This window comes from Chiloscyllium plagiosum, chromosome 25 (assembly GCF_004010195.1).
Source record: "Chiloscyllium plagiosum isolate BGI_BamShark_2017 chromosome 25, ASM401019v2, whole genome shotgun sequence".
Classification (NCBI taxonomy): Eukaryota; Metazoa; Chordata; class Chondrichthyes; order Orectolobiformes; family Hemiscylliidae; genus Chiloscyllium; species Chiloscyllium plagiosum.
The window spans coordinates 286,602-304,827 of record NC_057734.1 but is presented as its reverse complement, the minus strand read 5'-3'; the positions used below and the strand labels follow the sequence as shown (position 1 = coordinate 304,827).

General features: G+C 44.0%; 1 protein-coding gene across 2 annotated transcripts in view; it reads left to right on the top strand.

The window, feature by feature from the left end:
* The window catches only part of ccdc92 (coiled-coil domain containing 92), a 60,367-nt gene that overhangs the window by 9,169 nt on the left and 32,972 nt on the right, over positions 1–18,226 (top strand). The window contains exon 1 of one of the 2 annotated variants that reach the window (XM_043715330.1): positions 15,177–15,325. The exons of the other annotated variant lie outside the window; for it this stretch is intronic. The gene's annotated coding sequence lies outside the window, so the exon portion shown is untranslated. Of the gene's footprint in view, positions 1–15,176; positions 15,326–18,226 lie in introns of those variants that run through there. 2 annotated transcript variants of the gene reach the window in all.

The window sequence follows — 18,226 nt, the reverse complement described above, 5'->3', positions numbered from 1 at the left end:
CCCCTCTCCCTCCCTCGCCGCCCCTCTCCCTCCCTCGCCGCCCCACTGCCTCCCTCGCCGCCCCACTGCCTCCCTCGCCGCCCCACTGCCTCCATCGCCGCCCCACTGCCTCCCTCGCCGCCCCTCTCCCTCCCTCGCCGCCCCACTGCCTTCCTCACTGCCCGGCTCCTCCCTCACTGCCCGGCTCCTCTCCTCCCTCACTGCTAGTTGCAGTTAGTGTTAATCCTTTTTTTTTCAAAATCCCTCCCTCGCCGCCCCACTGCCTTCCTCACTGCCCGGCTCCTCCCTCACTGCCCGGCTCCTCTCCTCCCTCACTGCTAGTTGCAGTTAGTGTTAATCCTTTTTTTTCAAAAAATGTACTTGAATTTGTCACAAAGCTTCCCTGTTTAGGTGAATGACTGTGCATCTCTTGAAATCAATGAAAATATGATTCACCATGGCAACTGATAATGAGATGCAATAAAATAAGCAGATGTGTTGCTGGTGCTGGGTGTTTGCTCACAGGGAATCTAGAGGCGTGTAGTTTCAGGTGGGCTGAATGAGCCTCATCGCAATCAGAAGCGGTGCTGTCTGCATGGTAATATCTGCTGTACATTGAGACTTGAGCTTGGGCTGGGAATGGGGACAGACAGGAGTTGAACATTTTGTAGACGAAGTCATGTTGAATCACTATGACCTTTTGATCTCCGTGTAGCTGCAGCTCCATTCATTACTGATCATTGTGGATTTGCCATGGCGTTGCTGCAAAGCATTCTGGCAGTAAGGTGATAACATGGTCCTCTTTGTGAGTGCAGGCTGATGAGTCACCTTTTCTGTCCAACTCCTGAAAGCAATATTTCTGGTTTATACATGAGTTTGTCCAGTGGAAACTGCTGTGGGTGCACTGTGCCTTTAAATTGAGGGAGTAGGCAGATTGCCAAAGGCATCTTTTCCTCTTGCAAACTGACTGCAGATGCTTATATTCTGCTGACCTGTTCAGCAATTGCAATATGCCTGGTCAGCTTCTCACTTAATGTGCATACTTGCTGTGAACCCATTTTGTTGAACAATTAACAGCCCTAGTAGCTTTCTCGCTAATAATTTGGATGCTCTTATTCCACATGGGGTGTTTAGTGTTATTTACATATTTTTAAAAGATTAAATATATTGTGTTATTGAAACCAGCGTAGGACCAGTTTTCATCGACCAATAGAAACAGCACTCTTCCTAATCATACTGCTACTTCTCAGGTTTCCATTTGTTAATAGCATCAACAAATGCTTAATCTTGCTGCTACTTCCAATCCCAGACATGCTCTTCCCTCAGTTGCACTTGCTGAGATTATCATATCAACTGGTGTTCACCAATTGTAATTGTATATTTTTCACTTTATTATATATCATACTTTCATACCCATGAAGTATTTAGTTCTCTTCTGATTGCATTTCAAATTTCCACTATCCACAGTATTTTCTTTAGTCCATGTATCGGTCTGTACTTAAGCCATATTCCCAATGAATGTTATCCTTAGTGAAATGCTTTTATATCTTGTTTAGTTATATTATAATCTTTCAAAGTTTCCTAGATTCAGGAGTCATCCCACTGGATTGGAGAGCTACACATGTTGCTCCGCCTTTTAAGAAGGCTAAAGAGGAAAACCAGGGAATTACCAGTTAGCCTAATATGTGAGGTGGGAAAATTGTTGGATGCTATAATCGTGGATGGGAGTAATTGAACACCTCAATAGTTTTCAGTTAATCAGTCAGAGCCAGCATAGGTCATGTCTCACAAACCTCATTGAAACGTTTGCAGAGTTGAAAGGATAGTGGGCTGGTAAATGTCTATGGATGTTGTTTATATGGACTTCCAGAAGCCACTGGGAAAGCCCCACATAAGGGATTGTTAACTGAGGTCAAAGTCCATGGGACTGAGGGCACGTTACTGACATGGCTGGGAAATTGGTTGAGTGGCTGGTGTCAGAAAGTAGATAATGGGTAGGTACTTGTTAGAAACGAAAATCGCCTCTCAATAATCGCTCTAAGACAAATTCAGGAAAACAAAGTTTTATTACAAGTCTGCAGAGTTGGGCACTCCTTCAAGAGAAAGAGAGCCCAGAGGCTTACAAAGTTCTCGTTTAAATACAGTATAAGCTCCTCCCCTCTATAGCTCCAAAGAGCCACGAGGTTCACATTTTAAAAGAAATCATTATTTTAAAGTCTGTAACAAATGTCTCCAGACCCTCCCCTCCCTGGCTCTAATGAGCTATAAGGTTCACATTCCTAAATTGTCACGATACTCCAATTTTCACCCTTATCTCAAAGTCCGCAACAAATGTCTTCAGAGTCTCTAGAGTTGTTGTTTTTCTCACCCCGTAGTCTCATTAGTCAAAGACCTATTCTTCTTTGTCTGTCTAGGGTCTTATCAGCAGATGTTTTCTGCATTAATTTGTAACTGATGTCTTCTCGAGTCGTTTCGCTATCCTCAGTCTTATCAGCCAAGGTCTCATTCTTCCCTGTCTGTGTTCATCAATCAATTGCAGCTTGAATTGTTAGACACTATTCTACTTTTAAATATATAAAATGTTAAAATGTTCTAAAGGAAACACAAGCTTTGTCTTTTCTGTGGTTTCTAAAGGAAACACAAGCTTTGTCTTTTCTGTGGTTCAGGCACATCTTAAAGTTCAAACCAAAATCACTTCTCACAGTACTCAACTTGACCAGTGGTGTCCCACAAGGATTCACATTATAAACAATTTTGATAATCGTATATGAAGTCACATATTCAAATTGGTTACGACACAAAGTTAGACAACATTATAGACCGTGTAGATAGCATAAAATGACAAAGGGATATTGGCAGACTAAGTAAGTAGGCAAAACTATGGCAGATGGGTTTCACTGTAAGCACGTGTGTGATCATCCATTTTTAACTGTAAAAGGATAGATCGGGGTACTGTCTAGATAGTATGTAGTTAAATACAGTAGATGTCCAAAGAGGCTTGGAGTTCAGATGCATAGATCTTTAAATGTCTGGTGCAGAAAATAATCAAGAAAACTAATGGAATGCTGGGCTTTATATCTAAAGGACTGGAGTAAAAATACACAGAAGTTATGCTGTGGTTAAACAAAACCCTGGTTAGACCCCACTTGGAGTGCTGTGAGCAGATCTGGGCACCATACCTTAGGAAGGATATCTTGGCCTTGGAAGGAGTACAATGTAAGTTTACAAGAATGACACCTGGATATGAAGGGTTCAGTTATGAGGAGAGATTATACAGGCCTCTTCTCTAGAATTTAGAAGATTACAGGGTGACCTGATGATCCAGAGTATGAATACTTAACTGGGAAAATGTTACCCTCAATGGTTAAGAATTGAGTTAAGCCAAATAAATTTGAGTCACAGCTTATCAAGAATTAAAATAACTGAACAATGGTCTGCCTCCAAACAAGAGTTAAATGTGGCACAGTCATGTTCCCTGACAAGTGCATTGAGTAAAGGAGTTGGGAGGTCATGTTGTGGCTGTACAGGGCATTGGTTAAGCAACTTTTGGAATATAGCATGCAATTCTGGTCTCCCTGCTATAGGAAGGATGCTGTGAAACTTGAAAGGGTTCAGAAAAGATTTACAAAGATGTTGCCAGGATTGGAGGGTTTGAGCTCAGGAAGAGGTTGAATAGGCTGAGGGTATTTTCCCTGGAGAGTCGGAGGCTGAGGGGTGACCTTATAGAGGTTTATAAAAACATGAGGGGCATGGATAGGGTAAATAGCTAAGGTCTTTTCCCCGGAGTGAGGAAATCCAAAACTAGAGGGTATAGGTTTAAGGTGAGAGGAGAAGGATTTAAAAGGGACCCAAAGGGCAACTTTTTCACACAAAGGTTGGTGCATGTATTGAATGAACTGCCAGAGGAAGTGGTGGAGGCTGGTACAATCACAGTATTTAAAGGATGTCTGGATGGGTATATGAATAGGAAAGGTTTGGAGGGATATGGGCCAAATGCTGGCAAATAGGACTAAATTAATTTAAGTTATTAAGTCAAGTTGGACTAAAGGGTCTGTTTCCGTGCTGTATAACTCAATGAACCTAAGTGAAAGGCATACCAGGATATTCCAAAAATAGAAATAACGATAAAGAAAAAAGAAATTGGGCTTATGACTGATGTCAGCTAAAAAATACAATCAAGAGTCCAGCTGAATTTCAGAAGGGAGCGAATAAAAACTAACTGCTAACGTAAAAGGGAATCTCAGTCTTCCATTAGGATATAAATAGTAAAAGAGTGGTCGAAGATGAAATTAGGCCATTAAGAAATAAGAAGGAGATGTAGACTGGGGCATAGCTCCGGTGTTGTTAATACTTTGCATCAGTCTTTACCAAAGAAGAAGATACTACCCAGGCCTTGATGCAACAGGAAACAATTCAGTCACAAAGAGGGTTTAAAATTAATAAGGTGGAAGTATTGGTTAGGCTGTCTGTTCTTGTTGATTGGGCAGCAAGACCAATATCGATAGGCTGAACAGTAGCAAATTTAATCCTGAAATGTGTGAAGTGATGCATTTACAAGGCAAGAGAGTGCACATTGCTTGGTAGGACCCTGTGAAATATGGAGGGTCAGAGTGACCTTGGTGTGCACATCCATAGATCCTTGAAAGCAGCAGGGCAGGTAAATGAGATGGTTGAGAAAGCTTATGGGATGCATGCCTTTATTAGTTAAAATATTGAATACAAAAGGGGAGCAGTTAGTTAGGCCAGACCTTGAGTATGGAATTGTGGTCACCACACTAGGAAGAGTGTAATTGTGCTGGAGAAGATTCAAGGGAGATTTACTGAGCTGGAGCGATTCAGCAATAAAGAGAGATTAGAGACTGGGTTTATTTTTCTTAGCACAGAGAAGGCTGAGGAGAGATTTGAGCTGGACAAAATTGAGAGCAAAGGCAAAGTAGGTAAGTAGCTCATTCCTGAAGAAGGGCTTATGTCTGAAACGTCGATTCTCCTGTTCCTTTGATGCTGCCTGACCTGCTGCGCTTTTCCAGCAACACATTTTTAAGCTCTGATTTCCAGCATCTGCAGTCCTCACTTTCTCCTAGGTAGGGATAAGGCAGCATCTGAGGAACAGAAGGGAAGTTGACACGTTCGACCACCAGGCGATGGGGTTGGTTGGTGCGGATATCCCAGAGATGTTCTCTGAAGCACTCCCCCTCCCACACCGCCAAAGACATGCAGGTCCTGGGTTTCCTCCATCGCCACTTCATTACCACCCTAAACCTGGAGGAAGAACATCTCATCTTCTGCCTCTGGACCCTCCAACCCCATGGCATCAATGTGGACTTCACCAGTTTCCTCATTTCCCCTGCCCCCACCTTATCCCAATTCCAACCTTCCAGCTCAGCACCGCCCTCATGACCTATCCCACCTATCCATCTTCCTTCCTACCTGTCCGCTTCACCTTCCCCTCCGACCTATCACCTTTACCCCCACCTTCATCCACCTATTGCACTGTCAGCTACCTTCCCCATTGCCCCACCCCCTCCCATTTATCTCTCCTAGCCTCATTCCTGATGAAGGGCTTATGCCCGAAACGTCACTTTTCCTGCTCCTCGATGGTGCATGACCTTCTGTGCTTTCCCAGCACCACACTGTCAACTCTAATCTCCAGCATCTGCAGTCCTCACTTTCACCAAAATAGGGAGTAAGCTTTTTCCCTTTAATAGAGGAACCCATAACTGGAGGCACAGTTTCAAGGTAGAAAGCTGGAGGGTATATACAAAATACCCTGCAAGGACACCAACAAACACTACATCGAACAGACAGGCAGAAAACTAGCCACCAGGATACATGAACTCCAAAGACATGACCCACTATCACTAGTGTTCTTACACACAGTCAAAAAAGGACAACACTTTGACTGGGACAACACATCCATCCTGGGACAGGCTAAACAGAGACACGCAAGGAAATTCCTGGAGGCTTGGCATTCAAACCAGAACTCCATCAATAAACATGTTGATTTGGAGCCCATTTATCAACCTCTGAGAAAAAGAACTGGAAATGATATCACCCACCTTAACAGACCAAGGCACATAAATAGAAAGTGGGACAGAACACCAGCGTTTCACCAGAGGCTCACTGATGATGTTACCTAGCATGGTGACAAAACTTCTTGAGAACAAACCTACCAGCTCAGCAAGCAAATTTACAACCTGAACTATGGCCAAATGTTGGAAAATGGGGTGAGAGTAACTCAGTGTTTGACCAGCATAGATGCAATGGGTCAAAGCGCCTATTTTTGTGCTGTAAAACTCTGTGACTACGACCCCATGGAATGTATTGAAAAAAGTGAGAGTGGGATTCACAGAGGCACTTGACATAATCTTTCAATTTTCTTTAGGTTCATGGGTGGTGCCTGAGACGTCGTTAAATTCACTCTAGGATGTGGATGTTGTGGCCAGTATTTTTATTGCCCTGTCCTTAGTTGTCTTTGAGAAAATGGTGGTGAGTTGCCTTCATGTGCTGTAGGTAGACCCGCAATGCCCTTAGGGAGGGAATTCCAGGATTTTGACCCAGTGCTACTAATGATATGGTGATATATTTCTAAATCAGGATGATGAGTGACTTGGAAGGGAACTTGCAAGTGATGGTGTTTCCATTTAACTGCTGCCTTTGTCCTTCTAGATGGAAGTGATTGTGAATTTGGAAGGTGCTGACTTAAGATCTGAAATAACTTGATAGAGGCCAATTTCCTGTCGCAAAGTTACCCTTTATTTACACATGGAGAATCCTTGACATTGTTCCAGCTCCCAGAGTATACAGAATGTCTAACATTCCAGTTCTTATCTGTCAGCAAGGGGTCCCTGATTGGGGCTGTTAATCTGGTCCAATCAGTGAACTCATTCTGAGGTTCATCTGGCTCTCCTTATTACAGTCACTACACCCGACCCTGATCTGAGTCTGAGGGCATAGGCCAATTCTGGAGCATTTTACGACTGGGTCAGGTTCCTCCAACTGCCTCTGATGGGCGATGTGTAACACACAATAGCTCACCTCTTGCACCCGAAGCATCACGGAAGAAATTTATCCTCTTTAGGTGGCAAATGTGCCAAGCTGGTGACGTCCGCCGTGTCCATGTCAGATTCCAAGGTATCTTCAACATTTGACACAGAGGGAGAAAACAGAGGGTGCCAGAGCAGTTGGAAAGGCACCTTTTGTGAGATTGTAACCTTCATGTGGTCCATGTGTTTGTTCAGAACTGTGAAACATTGGATGTCACTGGACGTGACCGTAAGCTGGCCATGCTTCTTTCCAATGCAGAGCCATTCCCATGGTTCCTACACCAAACTTTGTCCCCTGAAGTAAACTGTCTCTCTCGCCAAGTGGATCTCTTCCTGATGCCATTTCACCTTCTCTCCCCACCCCGTCCTCCCACCTCAAGGTCCGGGAAGATCAATTTAGTTAGGTGTGGAGTCTTCACCCCTTTAGCAACTCTGCTGGAGCTAGCCCTGTTGCTGCATGAGGTAGTTGTATAGTCAAAAAGGAACCAGAACAGTTTGGTATCCAGGAAAGCTGTAGGCTGTTTCTTTAAGCTTGCCTTCAAAGTTCAGACTACACTTTCTGCCAGACCATTGAATGATGAATGGCATGGAACTCTCCTTATATATTGAATACCATTAAACATTAGGAAATATTCAAATTCCTGCTGGGAAATGATGCCCCATTATCTGTGACCAGCACTTCCCACTTTGAGTGGGGCTCCACAATGACCAAGAAGTTTGGGCCCATGAAAAAACCTGTATAGTCGACACGTAACTGAGTCCAGGATATACCCCGCCATTCCCACGAATGTGGGGGAGATGCTGGCAGTAATTTTTGTCCTTATTGGCACTCTGGGCACTGCCCCATCAACACAGCTATGCCTGTATCCAGTCCACCAGACAACTTCACACCAACATCTTCATTTTGGAAACCCCTGGTGGAGTTCAGCCAGTATCTGGCTGTGACCTTTGCTTGGGACAATCATTCTTGCTCTCCATAATAACATGCTACCCTCGACTGTGATCTGGTCTCTCCAAGTTCAAAAAGGTTTCAATTCTGGTAGTGACGGCCACCAGCTGTATGAACTTTCCATAATAGGTGTCAGGATGGAGGACAGGTTATGTACGAACTTTCCATAATAGTTCATCAGCTCAAGGAAACACCTAAGCTCCACTACTGATGTGGGAGTTGGGGAGCTTTTGATTGCCCTCACGTTACCTTCCAATGGGTGTAACCCGGTCTTGTTGACTCTGTAACCCAAGAAGGTCATTTGGGATGCCTTCCACACAGTTGTTCTCTGCTAAGGTGTGCACCCGCCTGGTAGAAATGTCTAAAGACTATGTCCAAATTTTCTAAGAACTTCTCGTTGGTCTTCCCTGTTATCAGCACATCATCCAGATAAATGACAACCTGGAGTAGACCTTGTAAAATGTTCTTCGTCGTCCGCTGAAAAATGGCACAAGCTGATGATACACATAAAAGTGGTTTTATGTATTGGTATAAACCCTTATTAATTGTAGCATACTTCTGGGAATTCTCAATTGAAAGTACACATGGCTCACATTCAGCTTCATGAAGGACGGTCCACCCACCCCGTCCAGTTTTGCTTATAAATCCTCTATGAGGGATTCTGTATTTATTCAAATGCAGAAAGCGGTTTACCATTTATTTAAAATCCCCACAAAGGCAACTTGGCCCATCTGGCTTCACAATCGGTACGAACGGTGCTGCCCAGTTTGCAGATTGCTCTAGATCGATGGTTCCTTCGCTTTCCAGCCTTCTGTCTTCTGCCTCTGGCTTTGCTCATAAGGCAAATAGCTCTGGGTGGGTCTTTCAGAATAATGGAATTGTTCCTGGTCAACATGCATGGCTTCTTAGATAGTCCCTTGACCTTCCTGAAAAACTTCCGGATATTTAATTACGACTTCACTCAGGCAGCCATTTTCTAAATGAAAAATGTTGAGCCAATCAAAGTGAATCTTTCTCAATCAATGTCACCCCATCAAGCTTGGGCCTGAGCCTTTTACTATAATCATTGGGAACTGAACCAGCTGCTTCCCATATGAGACTGGAACCAAAGTTGTACCCTCAGTCTCGAAAGGTTCCCTGGTATAGATTCTCAATCCAGCTGAGGTCTTGCACAAACAGAAGGATTGGAGTCCAGAGTGAGTTTTGTTAAAGACTGGTTCTGCGATTACTGAAACAGCCACACTGATATCAACCTCCTTCAGAACCAAGTGACCATTTAACGAGGCGTTTATTCTGATTGGTTCTGATTTGGATGTTGCTAAGCAATTCAGTTGTTCCAAGCCAGATATCGGTAGACCTTCCAGGGTATGCACGTTCCTGGATGCAGCCTAAGAGTTTTCTTACTCGGTTTATGTCTAATGGGACTCATTTGTCATCTCAAGTCTGTATACTGGCAGCAACTACAAAGGCTTGCCGGCTCAGATCCTGAAGAACCTCTTTAACATTTGACTGAGGCTTGGCTTTGTTTTGGAGTTTTGCTGTGGGCTGACCAGTTTGAAGTCCAGTTAGTTTTCAGCTAGTAGGTGCTTTTGCATGGTTATATCATTATTCCCACGTACCAATCAACATCTCAGCATCTCATCAAGGGTTAAACCAAAGTCATGTGCCTTTGCAGTACATCTAGTAAATAGTACACACTGCTGCTACTGACTTGTGCATTGCAGATGGTGGACAGCTTTGGGGAAGTCAGGAGGAGAGTTACTTATTGCAGCATTTATGGTCTCTGACCGGCTTTTGTCACAGGTTTTTATGTGGTCCAGTTGATTTTTGTCATTGGTAACCCCCAGGATGTTGATAGTGTATGTTACAACATGGAGTAAAGATCCCCCCCCACTAATTTAAACCAGCAACACAGAAAAGATTCACCCCATGCTGTAATGTGTTAAAATTCGAGAGGCAAAGAACTATCCCAAAGTCACTATTTAAAGTACAAAAGATTTAAGAACTTTATTCTTTAAGTCTAACAGAGAGCAACTATTTACAATTCCTTTCTCTAAACCTATCTTTTACCTTCCCTTCTACAATACTGGTCCAATAAAACCCCCGACGTTACAAAAATTACAAATTTCATTTTCAGCCATCTGTTGAATCTTCTCTTTGTATTTTCCTGTGTAGATTTTCTCTCCTGGTTGGTGTTGATGTTTTTTTTCTATGCAAACACTTTGTCCAGACAGATACCTCTCAGAGAACTCTGAAACTAGCAGCCTACATCTGTTAGTCTTTTGGCTGCTCTGGCTAACTGTTCCAAAATGTTTGATATTTATACCCCAAAACATCGGGTTGTTTCATTGATTTTAATATTATCAAAATATTAAATTCAAACTTGATTGGAGTTTGGTATCTTGGGACATAATTTAAACAGCTGAAAATTCCTGAAGAAGGGCTTATGCCTGAAACGTCGATTCTCCTGTTCCTTGGATGCTGCCTGACCTGCGCTTTTCCAGCAACACATTTTCAGCTCTGATCTCCAGCATCTGCAGTCCTCACTTTCTCCTCGCATAATTTAAACAGATTGGCCGAATTTAGATTTGTTTTTTTATCCAAGCAACACAATTCTTAGCTAGTTGTGTCACCAAATTTTACATTGTTACCTTAGAACATAGAACATAGAACATAGAAGAATACAGCGCAGTACAGGCCCTTGGGCCCTCGATGTTGCGCCGATCCAAGCCCACCTAAACTACACTAACCCACTATCCTCCATATACCTATCCAATGCCCTCTTAAATGCCCATAAAGAGGGAGAGTCCACTACTGGCAGGGCATTCCATGAACTAACGACTCGCTGAGTGAAGAACCTACCCCTAACATCAGTCCTATATCTACCCCCCCTTAATTTAAAGCTATGCCCCCTTGTAATACCCGACTCAATACGCGGGAAAAGGTTCATACTGTCGACCCTATCTAACCCCCTAATCATCTTGTACACCTCAATCAAGTCACCCCTAAACCTTCTTTTCTCTAGTGAAAACAGCCCCAAGTGCCTCAGTCTTTCCTCATACGATTTTCCTTTCATACCAGGCAACATCCTGGTAAACCTCCTCTGCACCCGTTCCAATGCCTCCACATCCTTCCTATAGTATGGCGACCAAAACTGCACACAATATTCCAGATGCGGCCGTACCAGAGTCTTATACAACTGCATCACCTTGTTCAGAACACTATGCTAGCTAGAACATTGAGCTCCCTTAAAGTAAATTACACCCACAACTTCAAAATATGTGGGATTCAATGATGATTCCACCACTGAATGTCAAAGGATATTGATTAGATTGTCTCTAATTGGAGATGGTCATAATCTGGCATTTATGCGGCATGAATACTACCTGCTACTACCTGCCTGGATATTGCCCCGATCTTGTTGCATTTGACTGCTTCAGTACCTAAGGCGTTATGATTGGTGCTGAACACTGTGCCATCTTCGGCAAACATCCCTACTTCTGACCTTATGCTGGAAGGAAGGTCATTGATGAAGGAGCTAAAGATGGCTGGTGGGACGCTATAGAGATATCCTGGAGCTGAGATGACTCCTCTCCAACAACCACAACCGCCTTGAGGTGGCACGGTGGCTCAGTGGTTAGCACTGCTGCCTCACAGCACCAGGGACCCGGGTTTGATTCCCGCCTTGGGCAAATGTCTGTGTGGATTTTTCACATTTTCCTCGTGTCTGCATGGGTTTCCTCCAGGTGCTCCAGTTTCCTCCCCCAATCCAAAGATGTGCAGGTTAGGTGAATTGGCCATGCTAAATTGCCCATAGTCAGGGGTAAATTTAGAGTAAGGGAATGGGTTTGGGTGGGTTACTCTTCGGAGGGTTCGTGTGGACTTGTTGGGCCGAAGGGCCTGTTTCCATACTGTAGGAAATCTGATCTAATCTTCCTATGAGCCAGATGTGATTCCAACCAGCAGCAAAGTTTACCCCAATTCTCATTGATTGCAGTTTTGATTTGACTTATTTGTTGTATCTCCTTACAAATACAGTGTAAGGTATGGGATAGTTTCAACATACTCAGTGCCATCTTTAAACACAGAAAAATAAACCAAAGTAGGCAGTATGAAGGCAGAAAAAATGAAATAAATAGTGTCCTACTTTACAGTCCTTTTTCAATGGAGTGAACATCACCACACATCAGCGCCATCTGTACCATCGTCACTAGAGTGAACATCACCACACATCAGCGCCATCTGTACCATCGTCACTGGAGTGAACATCACCACACTTCAGCGCCATCTGTACCATCGTCACTGGAGTGAACATCACCACACATCAGCGCCATCTGTACCATCGTCACTGGAATGAACATCACCACACATCAGCACCGCCAAAACTCTTCCTATTTTATCTTCACTGAACTTCACCAATGCAGACACCATTGATTCTGTTGGGTACCACACTGGCTCAAAACCACTCCACCACTACCATTGGTCCACATCAGGCCCACCTCACCAATACAGCCCCTGCCTACGTCTCCTACTGGACCCAAACCTGTCCCCATTTGCCGCAACAGGTCCACATTGCTGGGCCCACTTGCCAAGCTGTCACCATGACTGAGCTCTTCAACAAGAGCAAAGTAAAATAAAATAGACCAAAAGACGAGAGAAGAGAGAAGAAAAGGAAAAGGAAAAGTGGATGGAGTGGTCGGGCCCTTGGATCAGAAGCCCTACACCACCCCCACTTTACCAGACATAAGATTATGGAAGTTTTTGCTGGGGTTCCTTAATACCACAAAGAATAAATAAATCTTGACACAATTGCAGAGAATGTTGGTGAGACTACCTGCAGAATGCCGTGTTTGGTTTTGATCTCTGAATTTATGAAATGATGTGCTAGAGGCTATACAGAGGAACTTTGATTATCCAACGGACACGGGCAGGGAATATTTTGTTCAGTTATTTGAATGCTGGATAATCGAGTTCTGGATAACATAGTTAACCAAGTATTAGGACCTTATGATCTTGATTGGATAATGTACATTGAAGGCTCAGTAAGTTAAAGCCCTGGGATCAGGGGCTGTCCTGTGATGTGAGCCTCGATAAATTAGGAATACGTTGTTTGGAGTTTAGAGCAATGAGAGGTGATCTCATTGAATTCCGAATGTGATTAATGGACTAGATGCTGAGAGATTGTTTTCCTCTGACTGCAGAATTTAAAACATAGGAGGGCAGTGTCAGAGAATGGCAGAACTGAGATCAAAGGATTATGAATTTGTGGATTTATTTGCTTCAGAAGTTTATGGAAGCTCCATTGTTGAATATATTTAAGGCTGGGACAGACTCAGGGAAACAAAGGAGATGGGGAGTGAGCAGCAAAGTAGAGTTGAAGATCAAGCTCAGTTAAGATCATATTGTAGAGCAGATTTAATGGGCTGAATGGTCCCTTGCTGCTGCTGTTTATGTCCTGTGTGTATCTTTCTTCGTGGGCATTTATTATACCAATGCCTACTACTTGCAACATTTCCACTGCTTCCAGCAGCTTGGTACAGGTGTTGACAGTAAGTTTGTGCTCAGGCCACATGCACAGCTGGTCTGAGCTACCTGGGCTTGCAAGATAAACAGTAAAGACCTTGTAAAATCACCAATAGGACAAGTCAACAGGGAAACGTAGAACGAAAATGAATGCATTCCTCTTTCACGATGTATTAGATTAGATTGGATTCCCGACAGTGTGGCAACAGGCCCTTCGGCCCAACAAGTCCACACCGACCCTCCGAAGAGCAACCCACCCAGACCCATTCCCCTGCACCTAACACAGTGGGCAATTTAGCATGGCCAATACACCTAACCTGCACATCTTTGGATTGTGGGAGGAAACTGGAGCACCCAGAGGAAACCCATACAGACACGGGGAGAATGTGCAAACTCCACACAGACAGTTGCTCGAGGTGGAAATTGAACCCGGGTCCCTGGCGCTGTGAGGCAGCAGTGCTAACCACTGAGCCACCGTGAGAAGCATACTCGCCATGGAGACAGTCTTGGGAGTTCGAGACTCCATCCAAGACCTGACCACAAAAACCATGATTGACGTTCCTAATGCAGCAGTGCAGTGAGGGAACGCTGTACTGTCGGAGGGTCAGTGCTGAGGGAGCACCACACTGTCGGAGGGTCAGTGCTGGGTGAGTGCTGCGCTGTCGGAGGGTCAGTGCTGAGTGAGTGCTGCGCTGTCGGAGGGTCAGTGCTGAGTGAATGCGGCACTGTCAGAGGATCAGTGCTGAGTGAGTGCCGTGCAGTCAGAGGGTCAGTACTGAGGGAGTACCGCATTGTCGGAGGGTCAGTGCTGAGGGAGTACCGCACTGTCAGAGGGTCAGTGCTGAGGGAGTGCTGCACAGTCAGAGAGTCATTGCTGAGGGAGTGCCGCACTGTCAGAGGGTCATTGCTGAGGGAGTACCGCACTGTCGGAGGATCAGTGCTGAGGGAGTGCCGCACTGTCAGAGGGTCATTGCTGAGGGAGTACCGCACTGTTGGAGAGTCAGTGCTGAGGGAGTACCGCACTGTCGGAGAGTCAGTGCTGAGGGAGTGCCGCACTGTCGGAGAGTCAGTGCTGAGGGAGTACCGCACTGTCGGAGAGTCAGTGCTGAGGGAGTGCCCCACCGTCTGAGGGTCATTGCTGAGGGAGTGGCACACTGTCTAATGTGCTGTATGTTGGATGAGATGTTAAATGAGACCACATCTGTAATCTCAGAATAATCAATCCCATGGGACTAATTTGAACAATCAAGTTGTTATCCGTAATAACTAGGCTATGTTTTGTACCTCAGTGAACATCACCAAAGTGGCTGATCACCTTGATGTTTATGGGAGCCTGTTATGTATAAATTGCCTGCTTTTGTTTTCTACATTATAACAGTGACTACAGTTCACAATATCCTCTATTAGCTGCAAAGTCTGTATATCTTTTTATTAATTCAGTATGAAATATGGACCTATCTATTTGGACAGTGCAGTTTGTCCCTGGAATTTATTGATGTGGTTGACCGAGCTTCAGTTGGTGGGTGCATTGTGATGGTGTCTTGCTGTGACCTCGTCTTGCTGTGACATCAATCCACACCACAGTGACATCAGTGTCAGGGACCAATGATATGAGGTTTCCCGTTAGATTCCACATACTGATTGCATGTAGTTTTAATCTGGAAATTAAAATTGCTTTTAGTGATAAGTGTCACACTCTGAACCCTCGTGATTATTCTAGGCCAGTGAGATTTTAATAGATCTTATGGCAGTGTGCCATGTTGAGTTGAAGGTGTCTTCAGCAACAGAACGGCACCCAGACTTCAAGCAACCAGCAGACTGTGATCTCAAGGTGATGACTTTCATCATTTTCTCCTGTTCTCACTGTACTGAGTTGTGAAAGTGCATGGCTCTTGTCTTTGGCATAACTGGGGGCTGCAAAAAATAGGGCTTGTGAAACCTTTAATTTTTGACTGTGGCACGTGCTATGTGTCAGACAGATGTTTTCAGATTTCAGACATTAGAAAGCTGACCTTAATTTATGATGAAATAGCATTCCAGTAAATGCAGCAATCAAATCTTTTGTTTCTGCGTTCATCTGCAGCACGCATATTGCAGGCAGTCCAAATTGTTTTAAAATGGAAAGTGGGTGATGCCTGGCTCTAATTACAAAGCATTAGTTCAGTTTGAGTGGTTTTAAATATCTTCCTGAATAATTAGTGAAATTTGAGGGCTTTTAAAATGTTGTCAAAAATTGAAATACAATGTCTTGTGATTCTCCTCAACCTCTTTCTTTTTAAATGTTTGCTATTGCGTTTTTCAAGGACAAAAGGTTTTGAAATATTTCTGTTGCTGCCTCGGCTCATCTCTCAACTTGAATAGCTTTCACGTCTGCCTCTTCTGCTCTCTCTCTCTCTCTCTCTCTCTCTGCTCTCTCTCTCTCTCTCTCCCTTCTCCATTTGTATTTGCCAATTCTCTGTCTCTGTCTTTGTCTTTCTCTGTCTTTCAACCTCTGTCTTCCTTTCCTATTTGTTTCCTCATTCTGGCCTTTTTAAGTCAGGACAAGAAATGTTTCTGTTTTTAAATAAATGAATATTTATCTTGCTCTTCTAGGAATTTTAAATGCCACTGCAAGGTTTTTATTTAGGCAAATATGCCTCCATATCTAACAGTGGTAATGGCCTTATCTCATTGCAGATTAGATTTCCCAGCACTCCCCCAGGCTTGTTTATTTTCCAATATTGGAATACTTGGCTGCTGAGTGTTTCCTGATCAAGCTGTAGTCTGAAGAGACCTGGGCTCAGGGAGTAAATGCTGAGGTGTAGGACTTTGAGGTGGAGGTCAGACAGCAGTGATCCTCAGAATATTTAAGTTAGATGAGAAGTACCAAAGGTATAAGGAGAGAGGAAAACTGGAGACCAGGTCTAGTCAGATAGACTCTTGTTAGCTCTGAATGAATTCTCACATGGGACCTTCCTTTGGTTATTTTTGTTTTTCTCTTGATTGGTCATTAGTCTGCTCTGGCTGTGAACAGAACACTCAAACAGCCCAATCAGCTCGCTAGAAAGTGACCCGTGACTTTTTGTCTGATTTCTAATGTGATTTCATTTGCCTTGTCTTCACCACAGTGCATAGGTAGCTATGTTAGACTTCCCTCCTGGACTTCTGCCTTGTAGCATGTGTGTTATATTTGAATTTGCATAGAAACATAATAGGAGTAGGTCATTCGGCTCTTTGGGCCTGCTATGCCATTCATTGTGATCATGGTTGATCATCCAACTCAATAGCCTATTCCTGTTTTCTCCCCCATTTCTTTGATCCCCTTAGCCTCAAGTGATATTTCCAATACTTTATTGAAATCATACAATGTTTGGCCTCGACTGCTTTCTATGGTAGCAAATTTCACAGAGTCCCCACTCACAGAATGAAGAAATTTCTTATCTCAATCCTGAAAAGTTTATCCTGTGTCCTCAGACTGTGACCCTGGTTCTGGACTCTCCCACCATCAGTAATGTCCTTCCTGCAAAGTGTCCTATTAGAATTTTATGGGTTTCTATGTGACTCCCCCCCCCTCGTTCTTGTAAACTTCAGAGAATATAATCCTAATCGACTGAACCTCTTCCTATCCTTCAGTCCTGCCATCCCAGGAACAGTTTGGTGAACTTTCACTGTGCTCTCTCTCTAGCTAGAACATTCTTCCTCAGATAAGGAGACCGTATTCTATGTGTGGTTCCCTCCACGGCCCTGTATAATTGACCTCCCTGCTCTTGTACTTGAATTCTCTAACTATGAAGGCCATATACCATTTGCCTGTTTGATTGCATGATGCATCTGCGTATACCACCTATCTGTCTGAAGATTCTGCCTGTACCTGATGCGGTAGAATAATTGTTTGTATGCCAACCTGGCAGAAAGCATATTGTTTCATCAAAAAACATAATTGCCTTAAATTAAACGGTGTCTTTTCTTGTCCTTTGTTCCTCTCTCCGTTAGTGGGATTGAAAGCTGGAGAGCTGGGACCAGGATGTGGGGGTGGGTAAAAAATGTGGACGGAAGGAATCGGGCTGTTAAGTTATTGGACTTTATATTGAGTCCCAGAGGCTGCAAGGTCCCAAGACTGAAAATGAGATGTTGTTCTTTGAGCTTGCGCTGAGGCTCAAACCTCACTGCAGGAATACTGCAACAGAAATGTTGGCCAGGGAACATGGGTAGCAGGCAACTCTAAGCTCAGGGTTATTTTTATGGAAGTAGATGTTCTCCAAAATGGTCACCCAGTCTGCTTTTTGTCCCCAGTGTAGAGGAGACTACAGTGTGTGCAGCACATACAATACACTATATTGAATGAAGTGCAGATAAATTGCTGCTTCACCTGAAAGGTATACCTGGGGCCTTGGTTATTGAAGAGGAGTGAGGAAGTAAATGAGTAGGTGTTATAGCTCCTGTGATTGCATGGGAAAGTGCCATGGGAGTGTGGAAAGGTGTTGGGAGTGGAGGAGGAGTGGACCAGGACACTCAGGTGGAACAGTCCTGCAGAATACTGACAAGGGAGGGGAGGGGAATATGTAGTGGTGGTGTCCCATTGGAGATGATGGAAATGGTGGCTAATGATCCTCTGGATGTGGATGCTGGTGAATGGTAAGTGAGGACCGAGGGATCCTATTATTGTCATGGGAGGGGATGAGAAGGGGTCAGGGAAGAAGTGTGTGTGAGAGGTCGGATGTGGGGTGGATGCTTTTCTGATTTTCCCCCCCCC